This window comes from Cimex lectularius, unplaced genomic scaffold, assembly GCF_000648675.2.
Source record: "Cimex lectularius strain Harlan isolate CLEC.00 unplaced genomic scaffold, Clec_2.1 scaffold445, whole genome shotgun sequence".
In the NCBI taxonomy this organism is placed as follows: domain Eukaryota; kingdom Metazoa; phylum Arthropoda; class Insecta; order Hemiptera; family Cimicidae; genus Cimex; species Cimex lectularius.
The window spans coordinates 118,894-137,993 of NW_019392960.1; the positions used below are offsets into that span (position 1 = coordinate 118,894).

The 19,100-nt window shown below is 34.3% G+C and overlaps 1 non-coding gene across 1 annotated transcript; it reads right to left on the minus strand.

Moving 5' to 3' along the window:
• Positions 1–18,038: 18,038 nt before the first annotated feature.
• Trnak-uuu lies at positions 18,039–18,111 on the minus strand. The gene has a single exon. It is a non-coding gene; the product is annotated as a tRNA-Lys (tRNA).
• Positions 18,112–19,100: the final 989 nt, after the last annotated feature.

Below are 19,100 nucleotides of genomic sequence, written 5' to 3' on the forward strand. Positions count from 1 at the left end.
CGCCAGATCCTAAATGAAATGCAAAATGTTTTTGGCCTTTATGAACACAAAGTTGGCCGCGCATCGTAACCCCTTTGAGACAACCTGCAGCAACAGCCCACCACCAGCAACTATGAGAATATGGTGCAGCGAGCGCCTAGAATAGAACATCAATTGGAATGCTGGTATGTTTACTGATGAGTCGCGTTTCTGTCTGTATAGTGATAGAAGACGCTGAAGAGTCGAGAACAGAGGATGCGTACCCCAGTGCTACAAGCTCGTGCTCCATTCAATGCAATTTGGAAGAGGCGGTGTAATGGTCTGGCTGGAATTTACACTGGAGGACGAACTGGACTCCGTATTATTCAAGGCATCCTCACCGCAGTCCGTTATGTTCAAGAAATTATCGAGGATACATCCCTAAACCAAAGATTCATTGGCTGGGGTTTTCGACTTTTGGATGACAATGCCAGACCTCATATAGGCAGAGTTGTTCATCAATGTTTAAAAAACAAGGAATTTCCCATCTGCCCCTTCCCCCATTGTTTCCAGACCTTAATCCCATTGAGCACATGTAGGATGCGTGGAAGAGGTTTATCAATCACTATCCGCAACCAGCTGACCTGCAACAACTGAGTGCAGCATTGCAACATTTATCAAGTGAAATACTTTATGAAATTAGTGACAACCTCATTAACAGTATGCCTAACAGGTGGACAGATGTTTTAGTTAACAGAGGAAGGGCATGATACATGGTATTAATTGTTTAAAATGATACGGCCCAATAAACTTATAGAATTCAAATGTTTTATTTTATTTTTTTCAAAATCCCTTATTTAAATTTTCCTTCAGTACAAAACAATAATTTCTAACAAACTTTAATGCAATTTATAATAAAACTAGCATAGAAATGCTCGTAAAAGTAAATACTACAAAATTTGCAATATCCCTAATCATTTTTGACCAGTTTATATTTTCATATTTTCAAAGTGTTGTAAAAGCTGAAGTAAGTGAGTATATTAGTAAATTTGGTTTGGTACAAGATATTTACATTTTTTGTTAATATAAATACGGTAGAAGAGGTCTATGAAAATGATGTTAATATAAAAGCCCATTTATATGTATGTTGGGTTCGAATGCGGGGCCGCTGGATTCGAACCCGGGACCTTTACCTTACAGAGCGCCATGTCAACGGCTAAATTAATTTTTAAAACAAAATTGGTTTGAATGAAAATGTTCATAAAAATTAATCTTTTGATGTAAGGTTTTCGGTTGAAATGAAAAAGTTAGTGCCACGAGNTTGGCATTTACATTTTCATTTTAACCAAAAACCTTACATAAAAAGATTAATTATTGAAAAAATTAATTTGGTCCACTGACCACTAAATATAATGGGTTCATGAAATGTTCATGTTGTTCCATATTGTTACATATTTACAATCAAATATTTCAATATAGTAGTGACTTTATGGACTCCTCCAATTAATTAACTTGATTATTTCCACTTATGTATTTTGGCGATCTGCTGGGAGCCCCTTTATCAAACCTTATTTTAATAATAAAGTCCATATAAAAAGTTAAAATTGCCGACAAACTTCAAAATTAACGTACGGCTTGAACTCTCCAAAGGTTACTTGTTATGTTAATTTTTAAGTTTGTCAATAATATTAACTTTTTAAAATATTCTGTCCAGAAGTTCTAGAAATCACTGTATTGGATGAAATATCCGAGTGAACCGCGGTGCTGGAGATATCAAATGTAATTACAAGTCTAATTATACCAGTTCTGTGGCTGTAACAGTTTACAGCCTCCACCGTACATCAACAAAAAGAGATACCGACTTCCGTTAGATGCAAATTCTTATGGCTATTTAAATAGAAGACTGACGTAGATTCTCCCCACAAGACTGAAGGGACAACAACTCAACAGAAGATTTGGACAACTGTGAAGACTTCTAGGTCCAAAATCTGTCTTGCCCATCAAAATTAAACTAACCTTTACAAGACTTTTTTTATTTTCATTGATTTTATTTTAAGTTTTTTTTAAAGAGCGTTCGCAACAGCAGAGGTTATATCAACCCTCGGGTGCCGGTGTTTTTGAAAAAAGCCAATTTATATGTATGTTGGGTTCGAATGCGGGGCCGCTGGATTCGAACCCGGGACCTTTACCTTACAGAGCGCCATGTCAACGCCTAAACCGTTGCTGCCACCGACACCTCCTTTATAAGACTTTACTGTAACCACTTACGACATAAGGAGTGGAACCGTGGGGTTCTGCCAAACATCCAACTCATCCGATCTTTTCAATCAAAAGTCCTCAGACAAGTCGCCAAAGCTTCTTACTACATCACTAACCTCACTATCCACAACTTCAGCACTCCTGTGTGAACGAACTTATCAGCTCTCGATTTCATAATTTGACTTTTAGATACGATTGAGATCATGTAATCATCGGACTGAATGGGCGTGTTGTGGGTAGAGGGAATTTCCTGGAGAAACTGAACCTGTAGGAGCGGAAGGACGAAATGATGAATCAGGGAATAAATACATATCTTGATGAGACCAGAAAACTATAACCATTAATTTGTTTTAATTATGTTTTATGTGGATTTGTTAAAATTGAGTTTCAGATAAAAGAAACCTAATTAAATGGTATTAATTTATTTTGAACATGCACTGTTAATTCCATTCGAACACAATTAAAATTTTGTGTCGCTGTGTGTCGAAATAACCTAAACCGTACAGAAGGTACACCTTTCGAAAACACTTTTTACTACGACAAAATGCAATAATAACATAATTTGGTCGTTTCTAAACGTACTGATTTATTTACACTCGCTGTAAGAACAAGCGGACCCATCATGATCTAAAACGACCAAACTACAGGTTCGTCACCCCTCAGACCTCAGGAATAGAGGACATAAAAATATTGTATAATAACAATCCAATTAAATAAAGTTAAATCTATATCTAAGGGATTAATCCACAGAGCTTAGATGAAGCTAGAGACAGCTATGATAAAGCTGAAGATGAAATTCAGCAAATGTAGTAAGATTGTAGTAGTTATGTATGTGTGTAGTTATGCGTCTGAAATATCTATAAGTTAGCATGAGTAACTATTTTTTATATTTATAATAAAAATCAAAGATAAGGTCGATAACATAGCAAACTACACAATTGTACGATAGTACTGACTTTTTAAATTTTTTTGTCTACGGTAGGTCACAACAGCAATAGTCAATCATCCACATGTTTCCAGTGTGTTTCCGTTGAAAACCCATTTGAAAATACTTAATAAATAGATAATGGAATTAAACTTTGTTTCAAAAGTTGTTATTGGTTGTCGAAAGAGTCTTCCTCCTGTTATTAAAAGACCTGGATGTCCTGTTCTTTCCCTGCAGACGGATTCTAATGGTTTATGTGACAAACCGAGTAGGTCAACAGCCTGTAGGAGGTCAAGAAATTCTGAAATAAACCACTCATAAAAAAATATAGGATATATATACCAGGGTGGTCGAAAGTGGAAAAACTACCGTGTGGCATTCACATATGTAGAGTCATAAGCTTTCGTGAAATCAAATTCGATGGAGAATTTCGCTTAATTTCAGTCTTATTATACTATTATTGACAACTCAATTTAAAAATGGCTTTTTAGGCCTTGCCCGTGTGCCCAATAGTAAATCTGTATTGATTGGTAGTTTGTAGTTGTAGTTCGTGTCGTGATCCGGAGCAGTTCCATTAGAGTTGGGGCCACAACAAGACCTGGAGTGCACGAGAACATGGAAATACGTTATTCTTCTACCCTACGGGAAACTAGCTTTCCCTCGAGATAAACCCCTCGCCCGCCCCTTTATCAGACGGAGCAGCCCGTGAGCCCATGCATTATTCATAACGACAGCTTAGAAATTAAATTGGCCTGATACCAGGTTCAACGTTTTCTTCCGTTTTATTGCCTTATTTACTTTGTTATTTGATTTGAAGATTAACTCTTCGAAAATACTTCTTTTTTTCGTTTCAACACTGGGATAAAACAATAAACAATTTTTTTCTTTTCGAACAGTATGCTTTAAAAATGTATTGAAAATATCCCAGAAAAAATTAATTTTTGGGTGTTCAACGTATTGCGATATATGCATTTACTGCAATTGTAGGCATTTCAATTTTTCCCGTTTGTTTGTTCTTTGAAAATAATTATTTCAATGTCCCTTTACGTATTACAATATTCCTAATTCTATAAAAATAGTTATCTGAGGAACAAAATGAATAAATTAATTTGTTGCATTCGTGAGGAACGGTCAAGAATAAGTTAGTTTAGAAAAACACAAACCACATTTTTTCACGGTCGTTTCGACCTTTATTCGGGGCATCTTCAGGGCCTGAGTGAATTACAAGTCATGGTGATTGGAAAGAAATACAATACAGATGGAAATATAAACTTTGAACCAAGTATTTCATTCTTAGATAAATATATATACATACATATCGACGACTTCTGACTTCCAAAGGAGGTCAATTCTGTCTTCTAAATGTATAGCATTAACAATGATGAAAGAAAACATGAAAACATGATTTATACAAACTATTATATATATATTTACTGCAAGAATAGCACCACACTTTTTGTAAATATGAAATACCTGGTTCAAAGTTTACATTCTCGCTTTTTAGAAAGGATGGTCGCGGGTGTCGGTGGCCGCAACGGTTTAGGGGTTGACACGGCATTCATCACTGTAAGGTAAAGGTCCCGGGTTCGAATCCTATCGACCCTTCGAACCCAAGATGACTTTTTGTTTTCAAAAACCAAATGACTTCAAGACCCTAATGACATTAGTTTCTTCTCTAGGACGTCCTTCGCTTCGTTACATCATATTTCCATCTGTTTAAGGACAAAATTGTACTTTGTACATAAACTTGGAGCTCACTTTACACCTGTAAATGGAAACTAATTTGTTTGAAGATAAATAATGTATTTTTAAAATAAATATAGATTTGAAATGAAAATTTGATCCAAAATTCGGCCCTGCCTTCGAACCCGACATACTTACGAATGGTTTTTTTTTCCAAAACCACCGGCACCCCGAGGGTTCAAATACTCCCGTAAAAATAAATAATTAATAAATAATAAAAAAGGGTGGTCCGTATGAAAATTAGTTCTTCTACATTTCATTAGTTCATCCTAAACTGTAGTTTTAAATACTTTTATGATTTTTCCTTCTCATTTATGATTTGTAATATTCTGATGTCTTAAAATAAGCTGAAGTCATCAGCTATACGTGAAAGGTGATACTTAAGCTATACGTTTATTGATAATAAATTAATTCACACTGGTTTTTAAACTATAGTTGTAAATATCTGAAAACTTTCAAGGTTTTTTGATTCTGAGTTGATCGGTCGGTACACACTAGGACATTATTCTGCCAATCCTTATAGGCTGGATCATCAGTGAAACTAGATTGACTAGGTGAAAAAAATATCTCTGTGACCTATACAGTTGTTCCTTAATTTTTTTTCGACGGTCTTAAAACGTATCAATGAGTTATTTTATTATGATATACTAACGGATAAGTAAAAGTGCCAACACCCATAGAGACGAAGAAAAATCTTAGCTCGACTTCCTCCCTCGGCCGTCCACTATTCTTCAACCTTTCGCGGTGCCTTCGAATTTCACGAAGTTCAATCCTCAAAACTTATAAAACTACAACTGTACCTTTAAATAATACGCTTATGCAAACTTCGACGCCAAATATAAATATTACAATATAAGTACCAATACAAGGTATCAGTACATCAGAAGATAATATTGCGAATTTCACACAATTATCCTGTTCGATCATCTGCGAAATTAAACAGACCTGAAAAACGACATTGTAATAATCGACCTTTGTGTTGTGAACAAAATCATTTCCATGGTTTTACAATTGAACTATGTATAGATCTAAACATTCAGCGATCAGTACTAAGTAATCATATGGTACAGAACTGGACTTATACTTACTCCATATTAGTTACTTTAATGTAACATCTAAATCTCAAAAAACCCATCCAGAATAAAATATATCAGTGGATAGCGCATCTAGAGAATCTTAAACTGTAGTTGTAAATAGCTATCATATCAGACATCACAGCTTAAGTATAAAATTGTGGTGTACTTATTTGTAATTAATAGAAGTGTGGTCTCCCAAGATTTGTTTCTATAATGTTCAATGATAGAAGAAAAACATTATTCTCTTGGGCTCTCTCAACACGACACGCAAATATGGCACAATTACACAGAAGACAAACACTTTGAGCCCGGAAGATGATCTCAGTAAAGATCGAAACGTTGGCACGACAAAGAAAATGATTTTCTGAAACCTACATCACACCAGATCGCATCTCACGATTTCTGAATAATTATTGTTCTCTTAATTACCTTTAACACTATTTTCTTACAAATCTTTTTAATTTATTATATAAATGTCATTTATATCAATTTTTTTCAGTTTTTTAGATGAAAATTCACTGTACAAAATGTTCTTAGTCATGTTGGGATTTTTAAATAATGCTTAATAAATTCACTTCTTTTCACTTTTATTTTTTTATATATATTTTGTTCGTGGGTTTATTCTATCGACATTTTTGATTTTCAGAATAAATTGATTTGAAGATAATTACTTTTGTTCCCTCCTGAGTCGATATAAAAATTTTGCTTTGTGAGTTTTACAATTGGTTGATTTTTATCGTACAAAATTTGATTATAAAGACAAAACACCAGTTATTTATATATTTTACAATTACTAATAAGATAACGGATACATTCCAAATGGGCTAGTAGTGAAAATTAGTTTAATTATATTGAAGGACCATGGGAACTGGTGGCTTTGCGCTAAGAGTTCGGTTTTCTGAAAGACCTTCCTTTTCTTAGAATGCCGAAGACCTGTTCCTCGAAAATTATTACACATTTCTATAGTCCTAATGACCTCAGAACGAAACAGGTAGCACCAATTATCCTCACGATTCGGTAGTAATCAAAATCCAGTGATTTTTCTGTTTGAAAATTGTGATCAATTACTATTGTAGAATGAATGGAGAAGCCTTCTTTTCAAGAGGATGAGTGCCATCAATTCAGGACCGGGGTTTGTGACTCTTAATGGACTAATTTACTACTTCAAAGGTGCTCGGTTCAGAAACTCATACGATTCTGAACATAGGCTTTTATATTGATAGAATTATAGTTTTTTAAAACTTTTTTTACGGATTTCCGCTCGCATAGTCTTTTCCTATGTTCTAATTGCACCTTTTGACTCCATGGGAGGGAGAGAGAGAGAGAGAGAGAGAGAGAGAGAGAGAGAGAGAGAGAGAGATGATGATTTATTTATCAATCACACAAGATTTGGTCTCAAGGACCATTCTTCCTTCTAATGTGAAATGCAATGGTTACTAAGTTTAACTTACTTCTAATTTATTAAACATTAATTACATCGAATAACCATATTTTTGTGGTCAATATGTTCCATCTATTCGTTTTACATTGAACTTTTACTTGAAATGGCTTGTTGAAATCAGTGTTGGGCAAAAATTAGTCATGTCTAATGATTAATGATTGATCACTCAGACAGTTAGTCATGATTGGTAGTAAGTGACTAATTTAGTCATTAATCGCCATATGTGATTGATGACTAAATCAGTCATGATTAGTAATTAAATAGGAGGCATGACTAATTTAGTCACAATATAGTTAGTCATGACTAAATTTCGATAAATCATATTCAAATGGGTGCTCAAAAAATGAAAAATACACAATTTCATCACTTTTAAAAAATTTTCTAATAGAAATTTATTTCATCAAAACGAAAATCTTTCAACACCTTATATAACAAAAATCAATCTTCCAATTATAAGTAAAACTCCGTCGTTATAAAAAGCCAAAAAATAATGATAATAATAATAAAATAAAATAAAAAAATCCTAGAACAAGCTACGCTTTGAAAAGTACATATGTTTACATAAACGATCAATGGAAAAAATATTTCTTTGAATTAAAATTTATTCCACTTAAAAGGAGAGATTTCTACATTATTTGGAAAATACACCATCTAGGGGTCTTGATTGTAATAAAATAGACATGCAGAATAATTATGTAATTTTGGTTTTCGTTTATGATAACACTTTTTGTGGTGTTGGCTTTGAGCACGACTCTCATCTCAAAATTTTTATACAGAGTCTGTTGTATTTTGGTGAGTTGGTCATTGTAGACCGAGTTGGGCAAAATCAAACTAATTCAATCATGATTAAGAATTTTGATTGAAGTTTAATCATAACTGAATTAGTCATGAGTAAATTAATCATTATTATATGATTTAATCATAATTAATTCAATCATGAGGCATGACTAAATCATATAATGATTATTTACTCATGACTAATTTAATTAGTCTGATTAGTTTGATTTTGCCCAACTCTGATTGAAATAAATATTCTATTTTACATAATAATTGAGCAATTAAAAAGCAATTACTAATAAAATAAAATAAGTGAGAAAAATACTTTTCAATACAAGGCAGTACAAATAATTATTTATAAGTTACCAATATAAATCTACAAATAAAATTTTACTCACTAAATAATAATATAAAAAACTATAACAAGACAAAACAAAAGAAGTTAAATTTAAGACATCAATCATAACTACATAAAAATGATTTTTAAGACTCTTCGGAAATCTTTGATATTTTTATAAAATGTTATTGAACATTTTACAGAGAATGAACTAATAAAAGTTTTGGTTTTGTGCTTAACGACACGCAGACGGTAGTTTCACATATAGATATTTTGGTTTTTGAACTTTTAGAATTTTAAAAACTTTACAAGATAGACTGATAGAATGTAATCGATTAAATCTTTACTTTTGAGAAATTTGAATTGCGCAAACTTGTTATGTATAAAACTGTCTTATTTCAGGTTCAGAATATATCTGATGTTGTGAGAGAGGGGGGAGGGAGAGAGAGAGGGAGAGTGAGAGAGAGAGAGAGAGAGAAAGAGAGAAAGAGAGAGAGAGAGAGAGAGAGAGAGAGAGAGAGAGAGAGAGAGAGAGAGAGTGGGAGAGAAAGAGAGAGAGAGGAAAGAGGGAGAGAGAAAGAGTGAGAGAGGAAGAGAAAGAGAGAGAGTGAGAAAGAAAGAGAGAGAAGGANGTATCGCCAGTCGGCCATTTTCGGTTTCTTCTTGTGGTCATTTGTTATGATATGCCGCAGGTGAGGGTTTCAGGTTAACTTTTTATCAAAGAATATTCCTACGCATTTAACCTCATATTTTAGCTGCAGCGTTTCATAATAGAAGCAGAGAGAGAGAGAGAGAGAGAGAGAGAGAGAGAATTTTGTATGTACCATGGTCAACATGTTATGTAATCAATGATTCGGCTTTATTACATAAATGTTTGATCTGTTGCGGTCTTCCAGTTATAACTTTTCGAGAAACGAATTGTCACAAAACAAAACAATCAGACCTTTATTGTAAACCTTTTGTAATAGTATAAAGTAAAAGGGGAAACGTTAGGAGGTGAAATACGCCGGTGAACAATCGCCGCCCCATGAAAGGACATTTTAAAGCGTATTTATGGAAATTTTATTCCCTCCGTCTTCCTTCCAGACTGAACAAATGTTCTTAATATCCCCCGTAAACTCACGGTAGAAAAGCTAATTATGTTTTCCTTCGCCTTCATAATAGTGGGTAATTAACGACAGGTAAAAGCTTGGATATAATGTCGACACGTTGACTTAAGGGCTGGTTCTGAGCGTGTGCGTGCAAGCAGACGGAGTCGACCATCATACAGATTTTTTCCATTTTTTTTACGCTCTGTTGTACACTCATTAACAGGGAGACGCGACTGGCCATTTAATCTGTCTGTGCTTTCATTCATCATAATATTCTTCGGCAATAATCACCGGGGGTGGGTAGAAATGTTTACTCTGCAATAATCACTAGTCGAACGGAATATTTCTCCTGTGCGAGCTGTTCGTTTAATTGTGAAAACAGAAGGAAAATCTTAATGTACGACATAGATTTTCGTCTAAGTAAAGGAAAAATCCATTTGTGCAGATTCATCAGATTTCTAAGAACATTCTCTGACCATGAAGGACATTAGTCGACCCACGTCATCATTTTCCATAGAGCATGTATGCAATTGGTTTTGAAACTTCGAGAATTACACTTTTATTGCTATGAAAAATATTGATCATTCATAACGTTATACTCTAATTTTCCATTCTTGTCAATCCACACCCTATAATTACCACTTCATTTCCTATATTCGAACTGTATACATATCGTATAAAATTTCGTAAAATATTTAAACTATAGATAATACATTCCACAATTTTGAAAAAAATATAGAAAAATAGATCTAAAAACCGACCTGATTTTCGTAACAGCTTCAAATTTGACTACTCTCTTTTACAATAAATTGTAAACTAATTATATTTTTCACATTATTTGTATTATGTATAATTCGATTTTGAATAGACTTTTAAATAACAAAAATATACATTAAACAAAAATATTCGTTTGATTTGTCATTTTTCCCAACTAAACAAGGTATAAACATTAGTTTAGCTTGCGTAAAATGATTTAAACCGTCCCTAAAGTTACTGACCATTGAGATATATAATTAATTATCTATAACCACGATGTAAAATATAATTAACATTGACCGCTAATGCCAATTATAAGGAAATGCAACCTATTTGCACATGTTTTAAGGCTTAATTAATCAATTAATTAAGATTTTTAGTTGAGATAAAAAAGTCAGTGTCACGAGCGGGATTCGAACCCAATATCTTCGGCTAGAATGCCGCAGCTGTACCACTTGAACTATCGTGACTTCGATCCTCTCGGACACTAACTTCCCATCTCAACCCCACCTTTCGAATTTTTCCTCCTTTGTGCCATTTTTCATAGTTGGTTAAGTGGACCACGAAAAATATGGAATTAAATTGAATGTTCTGGAAGAGTGCCTTCTTACTGGAAATTTAGCTGTTTTCAATTAAAAAAATAAAAAAGATGCCGCTACTCTACCACTTGAGTTATCGTGACTTCGATCCACTCGGACACTTACTTCCCATCTCAACCCCACCTTTTGAATTTGAAAAACGGCAAAAAGGAGGGAAAATTCGTGGGGTTGAGATTGGAAGTTAGTGTTCGAGTGGATCGAAGTTACGATAGCTCAAGTGGTAGAGTAGCGGCGTATCTAGCCGAAGGTCGTGGGTTCGAATCCCTCTCGTGACACTTACTTTTTTATCTTAACTAAAAACCTTAATTAGTTGAAAGATGTTAATAGGTCAAGCAGACCACGAAAACTGGTGAAGCTATAGGTAAAGTTAATAAGTTTTTGGCCTGCTAACTGCTAAGGTCGATGCCAGACTCCTCATATATTTTACCATCTCGTGTTTTTTACTTTTGTTGGTGTAGGTGCTGTCATCTATGTCCAAGTCTTCCATAGGTGGCATGTGTTCTTAATTCAATGTTACATACATGACTATGCTTACATACGTTTACACACTATATTATATACAAAACTACTGTAACCACTACATGCCCGAATTGTTTATTTCGCATCCAATATGATTATTTTCGGAATAAGCTTCTCCTTTTATGAATGTTTCCTGTGGAGGTGATGGTGATGAGGGTACTAGGAAGAGGGGTTTGCGCTCCCTAGGCACTGCAGCCTTCTGGCTTATTGTCCTTCCTAGTTCCTTAGTTCAGTGCAATAGACACAATCCTTCTCCTTAGAAGTATCAGGTCACTGACTGTTGCTCCTTCAATTTCATTCCCTAGGAATGTCATTCTGTATGTTAGATAAACCTTCATTGAGCCGTTGCTTCACATTTGAAGATGATTGACTGTTTCCTCCTCCTCATTGCGTAATCTGCAAATGGGATCATTGTTATATATTCCCATGTTTTGTAGAAGTTTAGCCCTCTCCTACTGCAGCAGTAAGTTTGCCAGTCTTCGTGAGGGTTGTTTTAGCATAAGTTTACTGTGTCCCTAGTGCCCCTACAGTTTATTAACTTCTCCTTTTGTTTTATTTGGATCCATCCTGCGATGGAGGTTTCTGTAATTGTTTTTGATATCCCAAGTTTAGTCTTGCTGATCTTCCTATGACCAGTGTGTCTACTTTTTCGTTACCCAAAATTCCTTTGTGCACGGGCACTCAAGATAACATCAGGTTGTTGTGTTTCCCCAGGTTTTGGAGATTTTGGATGAATCGCTGACTAATTTTTATGTGATTTTTTTACATTTAATAATGCATGCTTTAATAGCTGCTTGGCCATCATATTTTATGAGGACATTTTTACCACTGTAACGTCTTTTAAGATCTTCTAGGGCTTGTGCGTTGATGCCGTGCATTTCTGCTTGAAAGAACGAATGATACATTCCTAATGAGTTTGATTGCAGATTGATCTTGGGCTTGTACGGTTCCTTGGTTTGTTTTAGAGCTATATGTATGCCACATCATTGTATGTGATGCTCTTCTGAGTTCTTCCTCTCCTATATAGTCCGTTGAAACTTGATGGATGTTGTAAAGAATGTGTGGTGATTAGTGACCGTTAATCGATATTTATTTAGAAATCGTGAGATGCGGTCTGGTGTGATGTAGGTTTCAAAAAAACAACAAACAGGCACTCTAGACACGACACGCAAGAATGGCACAATTACACAGAAGACAAACACTTTGAGCCCTGAAGATGATCTTAATAAAGTTCGGATCGTTGGCACGATAAAGAAAATGTTTTTCTGAAACCTACATCACACCAGACCGCATCTCACGATTTCTAAATAAATAGTTGTTAAGAATGTTTCCATACAGTCAGTCGCCATTTCTAAGAATGGGTGTCTTATATTATTAATTATGGTTGTGTGCCCGAATTGTTTAGTTGCTGTCCAATTTGATTGTTTTTGGAGCTTAAATGAGCTTTTTCTAGCCTCTCCTAGTTTTCCAGTGGATGTCGGTTTAGCAGAGTTTCTTGTGCACTTGTAGTGGTTGTTCTCATTACCCCCGTGATGGATAGGTTTGCTAATGTTTCTAAGCTAGCTAGTTTCTGTTGAGCTTTGGTCCTCCAGATTAGAGATCTATAGGCTATTTTGAGTCTTATTACTGCAGTGTATCGCCAGTCGGCCATTTTCGGTTTCTTCTTGTGGTCATTTGTTATGATATGCCGCAGGTGAGGGTTTCAGGTTAACTTTTTATCAAAGAATATTTCCTACGCATTTAACCTCATATTTTAGCTGCAGCGTTTCATAATAGAAGCATAGGACTTGCAGTTTTATGTTTCTTTTCTTGATGTTTGCATTACGCAAGCAATGTATACAACACATAAAATTTTCAACTAAACGTAAAAGACTTTTATTATTATAAATCCGTACATGTATTAATAAACACTGAATGATTATTAGACATTTTTATTGTCTTAATTTTTTCAATAAGCTCTAATTTGGAAAGGGATTTATTGAAATTTATATGTTTATATTTTTGCAATGATGAAGTAATCGGCTAATTGCATCCATAAAACAACACAGATTAAACATATCAAAAATTAAAAAACATAAATGTGATCCAATTAAAACAATACAGATCGACCTTTGAAATTAGTATGTAGGGATATTTTCAAATATGTAACGAACGAATGTAATTTGAATTTATTACAAATGTAGCCGGTATATTGGATATACTGACTGGTAAAGCAGATTGAATTTTTTTTACTTGATTTATTTTCATCTACAACATTACAATTTAAAATTAAAATGGTTTGGGTAATTATTCATTATGATGCAGCACTAAAGGTACAATAATTGATTTGAAATATCCTAGTTAAGTGATACATAGAAAATTGTAGTTTTTAGCATATTATACGGTAATTTGAGTCCGAATTACATAGCAACATCAGATAAACTCAATCAAACCTCTCAAGAGCGCTTTTACTGTAATGACGTCTATCCAGATTTATACCATTTCGGTAAATAAAGTTGTTGTTTCATAACAATGGTAAAGAATTAACTATAAACTGTTGTTTCACAGGAGAAAAAAAATCAACAAACGCAATGTGTGTTTTAACGCTTTGTAATTCCTTTAATTTTTTTTTTTGATAATTTTTGACCGAGAAATATCATAAGACCATCCTGTTCGTGTGATCACGTCAGAACAGGACGCTGAGCCTTGTCCGAAGGGATTCATTAATATTAACCTCCTATTACCAAGTCTAATCGAAACGATTCAACAAGAAACTACCACATTTTTCTTAAAAAAGAATCATGCTGATTTAAAATGTACATTTTTTTAAACGTATATAGCAACATACAAATTATAACAGATAAAACCAATAGGGCCAATTTTATATGTATGTATAAAAATTAATCAGTTTCAGATAATAAAATATAAATAAATGATTAAAAAAAACGTGTAAGTTGCCATCATGGTGAACCGGAAATTGTTTATATCTAACTTGAATACCAAGGTTTTATGAAAGTCAGTACGGTCGTCGGAATTCTTACCTTCAAGCACCTTTTTCTAAATCGCTTTAGAGATTTTCAACAATGTTTTTGACGAGATGTATTGTGTGCACTATTTGTCTGGCATAATTATTAACACTCGTTATACTTTATGCTTTTTAAATGGTAGTAATTGAATGTTACAAATTCGCAAAGGTGCATGGCATATACAAAAGTGCACACCTCAATAACCGGAAAGAGAATATTTATGTAATTGTATTTAATATAGTGCAAGTGAAAAAATGTATCGAGGAAAAGCGCGAAACGAAAATTCTCATTAAATTCTTGGGTGTAACAGTAATTTGCCAGTATTCCTATATATAATGATTATTTGGAGATGCGGTCTGGTGGGACGTAGGTTTTAGAAAGACATTTTCTTTATCGTGCCAACGTTTCGATCTTTATTGAGATCATCTTCAGGGGCTGGGATTTATAAACAGTGTTTAAATTCACTAGTTTTCGTGGTCCGCTTGACCAATTAATATCTTTCAATTAATTAAGGTTTTTAGTTGAGAAAAAAAGTCAGTGTCACGAGCGGGATTCGAACCCACGATCTTTGACTAGATACGCCGCTGCTCTACCACTTGAGCTATTGTGACCTCGATCCTTTCAAAAGGTGAGGTTGAGATGGGAAGTTAGTGTACGAGTGGATCGAAGTCACGATAGTTCAAGTGGTAGAGCAACGGCGTATCTAGCCGAAGATCGTGGGTTCGAATCCCGCTCGTGACACTGACTTTTTATCTCAACTAAAAACCTTAATTAATTGTTTAAATTATACAAATACATGTAGGATGTGAAAAAAGTGAACTTCTAGCATTGTATAAATTCAATTTTTCACATCCTACTTGTATTTGTACAATTTAAACAATGTTTATAAATCCCAGGCCCTGAAGATGATCTCAATATAGATAATATTTAAAGGGATTATATTAAAAATGGAATATTTTATATAATTTCGTATTTATTTTTAAGTATTTACATTTGCTGTTTTGGAGCTAGTCTTGATGTTCGAAACATATAGAGTGCACGTGTGTATACTTGTGTGTAGATAAATCATTTCCCAATATTTTTCGACTATATAAATATATATATATATATATATTTGTGTGTGTGTGTGTGTGGTCTTGAGTGATCGTTAATTAGATTATTTGGAGATCGTAAGATGCATTTTCTTTATCATGCCAACGTTTCGATCTTTATTGAGATCATCTTCAGAGTAAAAATAGTTTGTTTTCCGTGTAGATGCGTCATTCTTATGTGTCGTGTTGACACAACACTTTAAGCCTATATATAATGTCGAAAAATATTTGGAAATGTTTTATCTACACATAAGTAAACACACGTGAACTCTTTATGTTTCGAACATCAAGACTAGCAACAAAACAGCAAATGTAAATACTTAAAAATAAATACGAAATTATATAAAATATTCCCTCGGCCACCAAATTCTTCATCGGAAATTCGGCATTTTGGGCTAATGTATAACTTAACTCTGATCTCCCTACTCTCAACTTTCATTATTGTAATTTTATATTAAAATTTAGGTTAAGCCTAAAACGCATACACTTTCTTCGTCGAACCTTCGAAGAAAATAACCCCCTTCATCAAAATATTAAAAAATAATTGACAATGTTAAGAAGTATGAACATGAATTTTGAAAATTATATGCGATAAGATATTCGGATAAAGGTTACAGTAGGTAGATTGGGCGGGTCGTATAACTATCTCTTCCACTCTACAAAGCAAAAGCTCGTCCTTAGGGTTAAAGCCGTAACTTTTAACACAGTAAATAATGTGTGAGTGACCGTTAATCGATAATTATTCAAAAATCGTGAGATGCAGTCTGGTGTGATGTAGGTTGGGCACTCTCAACACGACCCGCAAGAATGGCACAATTACACAGAAGACTTTGAGCCCTGAAGATGATCTCAATAAAGATCGAAACGTTGGCACGATAAAGAAAATGTTTTTCTGAAACCTACATCACGCCAGACCGCATCTCACGATTTCTAAATAACTGTAAATAATTGTTCGTGTTTGTTAACTTTATAAATGATTAATGTTAGCGAAAAAGACTTCATGTAAGCGATTCATTTCAAACAAGGTTCCGGTATTTCTAATATATAAATTTGAAATATAAAACTGAAAAACGTTCGATATTTGAAACAAATTGACCGTTTCACCAGTTAAATTTTGATTAATTTTATATAAATATAACTTTTTTGAAGTATGCTTGGAATACACGGTAGTCTGAAGGAGCAAGGATATGAGAGAGTGAATTAATTACCTTCCTGCTTGTGGGATTTGGGACGGTGTCACATCTTCACTCTAGCCTCCTAAATTCGTCGCATTTGTTCTTAATAAAGTTCAAAATTTCCACAACGCCCTTCTCGTTTACTTTGTTCACACTGACTTTCTTTTGCAACTGGTTGAGTAGGATATCGTCAAAGGCTTATCACTATCGCTGATAAAAGTTTTTTTCAAGTTGTAAGTTGATAAATATGGAGCTTGATTTTGAACCATCATTCTAGTTCGTTCATTCTGGCTGGTTAGAAGAAACAAGGAAGGTTGTATGTCTTTTCATCATCATCATCGTCGTTGTTCTTGTTTCAACACCGAATTTTGGTATTTGTTTATTGAGTGATTGTCCACTCGTGGTGGATAATGATGAGAAAATTGGAAGTGCATAATCGATGAGTCCGGATGTTGTCACATCTGTCACATAATTCTATAATATCTTAATCAGCCTAGCAGAGCAGAATGGTTTTCCAGGTTCAGGGGTTTATAAAAAAAAACCACAAAACATTTGTCAACGACTTTATTACCTCGAAATTCGTACAACAGATGCACCTGTGTAATTTTTAGCCCAGGGGTGACACGCTTGCTATTTCGTTACTTTTTTACACTTTCAGTATGCTGTATGTAAATTTAATACAGTGCAGAATTCCCGAAATTAAAGAATTAACGTCATAAATATAAAGCTTAGGTATGTTTTGGAGTAGTTTGGACACTTCTTTTGAGCACGTTATAAAAATAAGGATATTCATATTGTTTCGTTAAATAAGAACGGTCCATAAAGAATTAGTGTTTTGAATCAAAGCATTCCGTATTTCGTTCCTTAATATAGATCAAATGCGATCCGACATACTATCCTTGTAGACACGCAATCATGCCATTTCTTGTATTGTCATATTGACACGTTTGACCCATATTTCCCAGGCCTATATTCAATCCTGTAGCTGATTCACTCGTACTTCAGTGACATTTTATGTCGGTTTGTCAGGACCATCTGACATTGGAAAGTTGAGTGAGCTGTTCGTTTTTCAAATAAATGTTAAATTAACTAATGGCTAGCTCGAAGAAGCTTACAGAAGCTTTCACTGCTTTTTTCAGGCAAAACCTCATTCATTCAGTACGGCAGGAATTCGAAGTCGGGACTCTTACGGTGATGAGTCGCAGTGTCAGCGCGACAACTGTTACTGCCACAGTTCAACATAAAATATACGTTATGTAAGGTATTGGTTGAGATAAAAAAGTCAGTGTCACGAGCGGGATTCGAACCCACGATCTTCGGCTAAAAACGCCGCTGCTTTACCACTTGAGCTATCGTGACTTCGATCCACTCGGACACTAACCTCCCATAGCTTTCATAAATATTAATTTTAATATTAATAAATATTAATTAATTGAAAAGCTACCCTTGGCTATTTCATTGGTCGCCGAGAATCAAATAGATTACGCGACATTTGAAAAAATGAGAAAAAGGAAGGAAAATTCGAAAGGTGGGGTTGAGATGGGAAGTTGGTGTCCGAGTGGATCGAAGTCACGATAGTTTGTTTGTTAACTTTAATAACTTTATTTTAAGGCTTTTATACCATTGATGAACATAATTTGTAATAAAAAAAGTCAGTGTCCGATCGGGATTCTTACCCACGATCTTCGGCTAGATACGGCGCTGCTCTACTACTTGGGTTGTCGCGACTTAGTCGGACACTAACTTCCCATCTCAACCCCACCTTTGGATTTTTCCCTCCTTTTTGCCATTTTTCAAATATCTTGCAATCTATTTGATTCTCGGCGACAAATGAAATGGCCACAGAGAGGTTTAGTGCAGATATACTTCATTTTACTGATTAAATACTTTAGGGTTCGTGGTACGATTGACCGAATAAATTTTTTCCATTAATTAATCTTTTTTACGTAAGGTTTTTATTGAAATGAAAAAGCAAGTGTCATCGAGTCGATCGATAGTTCAAGTGGTTAGATCAGCGGCGTATTAAGCCGATGATCGTGGGTTCGAATCCCGCTCGTGATACTAGCATCTTCATTTCAACCAAAATCTTACGTAAAAAGATTAATTAATTGAAAGAAGTAATTTGGACAATGGATAAAATATACGTTTTATGTTTGGTACTAAAATAAGAGGAGCTGTTTGATAACATGGATTTCACGAATTTGTCAAGGATGCTAAAATGTTATGTAGATTATATCTTAAAACATAATCTTTTTAAAGTTAAACTTAGCACACTGGTGAAGTTTTAAATGTAAGTGTTCAAGTAGTTTATTTAGTTAACTGGAGCTAATACAATTGTGCAGGATTAT